The following is a 6,649-nucleotide window of genomic DNA, read 5'->3' as shown; positions in this document are numbered from 1 at the left end:
TCTAGCCTGGAATGCCCTCCCTCCTCAAATCTGCCAAATTAGCACACTTCTCACCTTTAAAGCTCACCTCCTCCATGAGGCCTTCCCAGACTAAGCCTCCTTTTTCCACTGCTTCCCCTCCCCATCGACCTGACTCACTTTCTTTGCTCTACCCCCTCCCCACAGCACAGCGTGGCTCAGTGGAAAGAGCATGGGCTTTGGAGTCAGGGCTCATGAGTTCGAATCCCAGCTCTGCCACTTGTCGGCTGTGTGACTGTGGGCAAGTCACTTAACTTCTCTGTGCCTCAGTTCCCTCATCTGTAAAATGGGGATTAAGACTGTGAGCCCCACGTGGGACAACCTGATTCCCCTATGTCTACCCCAGCGCTTAGAACAGTGCTCGGCACATAGTAAGTGCTTAACAAATACCAACATTATTACTTGTGTATATATGTATCTATTTATAATTATAATTCTATTTATTTTTATTAATGATGTGCATATATCTATAATTCAATTTATTTATAATGATTCTACTGATACCTGTTTACTTGTTTTCATGTCTATCTCCCCTCTTCTAGACTTGGAGCCCGTTGTGGGCAGCGATTGTCTCTGTTGCTGAATTGTATTTCCCAAGCACTTAGTACAGTGCTCTTCACACAGTAAGCATTCGATAAATATGATTGAATGAATTAATACCTTTTCCATTGTGCAAATCTCTATTTTGAACCAAAGCACTGGACAGATATCATCATCGATATTTATTGTTTTCTCCAGAACACTGTCCTAAGCACCTGGGAGAGTACAATAGAATTGGTAGAAATATTCTCTACCCACAGTAAGCTTATGATCCAGATACTGTTTTATTGGGCTACTGATAGGGAATACTTATAAACATGCTGATAAGAAGGAGAGTTCCCTTCAACTGATTCCTCTAGCTTCTCTTGTCAAAACATTCTTTCTATTTTTATTAGCACACGATAGCTTGGTTTTCCTAAGTGCTTAATATAGTGCTCTGGACACAGTAAACACTCAATCAGTACCTTGAACTATTGACTTGTGGGCTCACTCTTGCCTTCTCTAGCAATTGCCAACTATGTCTCCCCAGAGTCAGCTAGCCAAAATCCCCAAGAGCTTCCCATCATTTATCATTTGAAGCAGGCTAATTTCATCCTTTTACTTTGCATGTTCCAATCTATGTCAGTCAGTCATATTTACTGAGCACTTACTGTGTGCAGTGCGGGAAAAGTAGAATATAACAGACACATTCTGAGGTGGAGACAGATATTAGCATGAATAAATAAAATTACAGATATGCACATAAGTGCTGTGGGGATGGGGGATGTTGAATAAAAATAGCAAGTTAGGGCAACACAAAAGGGTAGAAGAAAAGGAAAAGGGGGCTTAGTCAGGGAAGGCCTATTGGAGGAGATGTGCCTTTAATAAGGCTTTGAAGGGAAGAGTCAGTATTTGTCTGTCAGATATGAAGAGGGAGAGCATTCCAGGCCAGAGGCAGGATGAGGGCGAGAAGGGGAGATAGGAGAGAAAAGTGAATAGGTTAGCATTAGAGGAGTGAAGTGTGTGGGTTGGGTTATAGTAGAAGAGTAGCAAGGTGAGAAAAGAGGGAGAAAGGTGATGGAAAGCCAATGGTGAGGAGTTTTTGTTTGATGCAGAAGTGGATGGGCAACCACTGGAAGTTCTTGAAGAATGAGGAAACGTAGAAAAATGAAGAGCAGAGTGACGTATGGACTGTAGTGGGGAGAGACAAATGGCAGGGAAGTCAGCAAGGAGGCTAATACAATAATCAAAGCAGGATAGGATAAATGTAGTAGTTTGGATGGAAAGGAAAGGGCAGATATTAGCGATGTTATAAAGTTTGAACTGAAAGGACTTAGTAATGGATTGAATATGTGGAAATAATGAGAGAGAGGAGTCAAGGATAACACCAAGGTTATGGGCTTGTCTGATGGGAAAGATGGTGGGAAGATAAGGATGTCTGTTTCAGACATGTTAAGTTTGAGGTGACTGTGGGACATCCAGATAGAGATATCTAGAAGGTAGGAGGAAATATGAGACTGCAGAGAGGGAGAGATATCAGGGCTGGAGATGTAGATTTGGGAATGATCCGGAAGGGGTGATAGCTGAAGCCATGCGAGTGAAAAAGTTCTCCAGAAGAGTGGGTGTAGATGGACAATAGAAGGGGACCCAGAACTGAACCTTAAAATGTGTGCAAAGGTAAGTCATAGGAGGCAGAAGAGGAGACTGTTGAAGAGACTGAGAATGAGAAGCCAGAGAGATAGGAGGAGAACCAGGAGAAAGTGTCAGTGAAGCTGACACGAGAAGGGAATGGTCAATAGTGTCAGACAGCTGAGAGGTTGAGAAGGATTAGGATGGACTAGTGGCTGTTGAATATGGAAAGATGATCATCTGTGATCTTTGAGAGGGCACTTTCTGTGGAGTAAAGGAGGTGGAAGCCAGATTGGAGAAGATTAAGGAAAGAATTGGAAGAGAGGAACTTGAGACAGCGGGTGTAGACAATTCACTTAAGGAATTTGGAGAGGAATGGTAGGAGGGAGATGTGGTGCTAACTGAGGGAGCCATGGGGTCAAGGGACTGAATTTTTAGGACGGGGAGAATAGGCATGTTTGAAAGCAGTGAAGAAGCCATTGGAGAGTAAACAGTTGAAGATAGCAGTTAGGGAGGGAAGAAGGGAAGAGGCAAGTGTTTGCAAAAGGATGGGGTCTGATGCACAGGAGGAGTGGGTGGATTTTGAGAAAAGGCAGGAGATCTCCTCTGTGATACTGCTGGAAAAGTGGGAAAGTTGAAGAAGGAGCAGGAGATGGTAGGGTTTGGGGAAGGCCAGGGGAGATTTTAGGGAGATCATGCCCGATGATTTCAATTTTCTCAATAAAATAAGTGGCCAGGCATTTGGGACAAGGGATGGGGGAGGCAGGGAGATAGGGAGCTTGAGGAGGGAGTTAAACATCTGAAATAACTGGTGAGGGCAATGATCCAGGGTGTCAGTAAAGATGGGCAAATAATTTTGCCAGGCAGAGAAAAGTGCAGAGTTAGGGTATGCAAGGATAAACTTGAAATGGATGAGGTCAGCCTTTTATCTAGAGTCCAGCCAGCAGAACTCTGTGGCTTATGCACAAGCATGAAGAAGGTGGACTCTGGAGATGATCCAAGGCTGTGTGTCGAGATCGATGAAGGGGTGGGGAGCAAGTGAGATGAATTCAGTAGAGGGGGTGCTGTTGAGAGCAACAATTTGGACACCGGAGGAAGGAAGTTTGGGTATGGAGGCCAAATGGGACATCAGGACTTGGGAAAATTGGCTGGAGTCAAGAGATCAGAGGTCTCTATGGGGGAACAGAACAGATTTGTGGGAAGGAGGTATATGGGAGAGAGAGTGTATTTGGAGGGAAGGACTGGGTTGGGATGACTGGAGGCGAGGGGTTCAGGGAAGTTGAGAGGTATTCAACAGCAATAACTATATAATCCAGTGATTCCCTAAGGAGACTGTTGAATTGTTTGCAGGTCCTTGGGTCCTTGAGAGTGAAAAGGACAGTTCTTAGGAAAAAACACAGACTGGACTGATATGAAGGAAGGCAGCGGTTGATATGTACAACTATAAAAATCTGGGTCCTTGTCCCTTGGGGATTAGGCAGCCACACCCCGATCTGCGATTTTCTCTGTGGAATCGGGCCCAACTGCAGGGAAAGGGGGAAGATGAAAAAATGAGGAGATGGTCGCTTCTATGCTGCAGCAGATCGGGAACGAAATGTCAGAGTTCTGGCGGGTAGGCAGTCAGTAGGCAGTAGGATGACCTGATCCGGCTGAGGAAATGCCTGGATCAACATTAAAATCACAATCTTATTAGGGACACTAATGGGCCTTCTCTTCCACCGTCTCTACAGGTTAGATCACTACCCCATCAATCTTAAATGAATCAAAATGCATCCTGTCTTTAAAGATCCCTTACAAAGGTGATTCTGTAATCCTTAGTAATTTATTCCCAGCCTACATAGCCCAGAATACAACTGAATCTGCACACTGCAGTTCAGTAATAATGATAACATTCATTAAGATCCATGCCCTGAACAATCACCTGCATGTCTTTTTTTATGGTATTTGTTAAGGACTTACTATGTGCTGGGCATTGTATTAAGCACTGGGGTAGATACGAGCTAATCAGGTTGGACACAATCCATGTCCCCCATGGGGCTCACAGTCTTAATCCTCATTTTCCAAATCAAGTAATTGAGGCACAGAGAAGTGAAATGACTTTCCCGAGGCCACACAGCAGACAAATGGATGTCTGGAGATGAGAACCCAGGTTCCTCTGATTCCCAGGCCTCTGCTCTATCCACTAAACCATGCTGCTTCCCATGCTGTTTGTCTTTTTGGGTACATGCTTCATTCACATGGGGCAACTCTTGAATGACTATTCTAAAATTCTGGATTCATTCAATCATATTTATTGAGTGCTTCCTATGTGGAAAGTACTGTACTAAGCTCTGGGGAGAGCACAGTGCAACAATAAACAAACACATTTCCTGCTCACAATAATTCTACAGTGCTTGTTAGGACATTCCTGGAAAATTAGAAACTTTGTTTAATGCCTGTGTTCCAATTTCTTGCTGCATCTTGCTTGCAGCTGGGCCACTCTGAATAAATTGAACAGAACTGGACCTACTATACATCCCAGCTTCATGTAATTGATATTTAGGGATGCATCAAAAAAGACACCCCCAGCTCTGATATGACCAGCCATGACATCACATAGTCTCAGAACCCTGACAAACTTCTCAAGCAGCCAAACTTTCTAAGGCATCACCAGAGTGCGTGGACCTAGTGGTGCGAGATGCTTTTGTAAGCTCAAAGAAAGGCTGAAAGCAAGCTCAATGCCGCTTCCTTCATTACTCCTGAATTTTATGTACTGTGAAAATCATATCTTCTGCTCCATGCTGTGCGGGAAATGAAATCCTTAGTGAATGGTAGAGAAGGATTCGGCTAAGAACTTTCCAGCAAGTGAGAAGTCACAATACTTAATCTGATCTTTCATCTTTCTTCTTAAATGTGATGATGACTGGAGTATCTAGAAGGGCCAGAGGCATTCTCCTTAGTATTTATGAATAACTTTTGTAGTCCTACAAAGTCAATCACATCTGTGGTGTTTACTGAGCACTTACTGTATGCTGAGCACTATACAAAGCAAATGGGAGAGGACAGTATGGATCTCTTTCAGATGGAGAAGTGGGGCTGCTATTAATTCCCTACCCATCCTCTCCAGCATATATATTCTTGGCTGTATATAAACCTTAAGCACTTTGAAACTCACCCCAGTCCTACTGCACTAGTGTACATATCCTTATACTTTACAGTTTCTCCTCTCTGTAATTTATTTTAACATCTGCCTCCCCCTGTAGAGTGTAAGGTCCTTGTGGACATGAATTGTGTGTACGAACTCTGTTTTATCATATTTTCACATGTGTTTACTACTGTGGTCTGTACACAGTAAACACTCATTAAATAACATTAATAGATGGATTAATTAAAATTCAATATAGTTAGTAGACATACTCCTTGCCTTCAAGGAACTTTCAGTGTAGAGGACTTGCATAAGAACTTATGGGAAGCAACATGGTGTAGTGGATAGAGCATGGGAATCAGAAGGTTGTGTTTTCTAATCCTGACCACCACTTGTCTGCTGTGTATCCTTGGGCAAGTCACTTCACTGTGCCTCAGTTACCTCATCTGTAAAATGGGGATTGAGACTATGAACCCCATATGGGACAGGGGCTGTGCTCAATCCAATTTACTTGTACCTACCCCAGCCCTTAGTACAGTGCCTGGCACATACTAAGCATTTAACAAATAATTAATTATTATTATTACACTTTAATTATGCCCAAGCTCATAGTGCTCCTGGGGCAAATTATCAGGTCCAAGTGCTTTGCCAGTTCTATAACCCTGACTTCTGTGGTGTCTTCCTCAATAGTCAGGGCAAGGGCTCTCTCATCACATATTGGTAGGTGTCTATGTTTTACAGAGCCTACTAAAATGGGATCAGGTAAATACTAATCAATTAATCCATCATTGGTATTACTGAGTGCTTACTCTGTGCAGAGCACTGTACTAAGTGCTTGGGAGAATACATCAGAGGTGATAGACATTTTCGCTTGCCCACATGGGCTTGTGTGAGTAAAAGGCATGTTCAGGGTAAAGCATTAGTTTTTCCAGTTGCCGTTTAGTGCAATGGTATATAATTTTGGGGGTAACGTCTTCTAACCCTCTCAGGGTAGCACCTGGAAAGTTTCCAGTACTCTCCCAGTCTCGACTTTGGGAGGGAGAGTGAAGCAGAAGAAAACCCATTCCATTCCTAGCTTGGGCAGTGGCTAGCGAGTGGAAGGAAATCTGCTACAAGTCAAAACTCACCTGTGCTGCAGAGCAGCGGCATGGGAGAACATCGAGGGTGGGGACTCAGGTTTACTATGTGGAAGGAGGCAATGGTGAACCACTTCCATATTTTTACCAAGGAAACTCTATGGATACACTACCGGAATGATTGCTGATGGAGGTGGGGTACTCTGGGAGAAATGTGTCCATGGCGTCACGATGGGTCGGAGACAACTTGACAGCACAAGACAATCCTCTTTTAAGATTTGAC

The 6,649-nt window shown here is 43.6% G+C and overlaps 1 non-coding gene across 1 annotated transcript; it reads left to right on the top strand.

Annotated features, from left to right (window-relative positions):
• The first annotated feature begins 6,269 nt into the window (after positions 1-6,269).
• LOC114811697 lies at positions 6,270-6,407 on the top strand. Its single transcript, XR_003759393.1, has one exon. It is a non-coding gene; the product is annotated as a small nucleolar RNA SNORA7 (small nucleolar RNA).
• Positions 6,408-6,649: the final 242 nt, after the last annotated feature.

This window comes from Ornithorhynchus anatinus, chromosome 4 (assembly GCF_004115215.2).
Source record: "Ornithorhynchus anatinus isolate Pmale09 chromosome 4, mOrnAna1.pri.v4, whole genome shotgun sequence".
In the NCBI taxonomy this organism is placed as follows: Eukaryota; Metazoa; Chordata; class Mammalia; order Monotremata; family Ornithorhynchidae; genus Ornithorhynchus; species Ornithorhynchus anatinus.
This window is presented reverse-complemented; position numbering and strand designations above follow the sequence as displayed.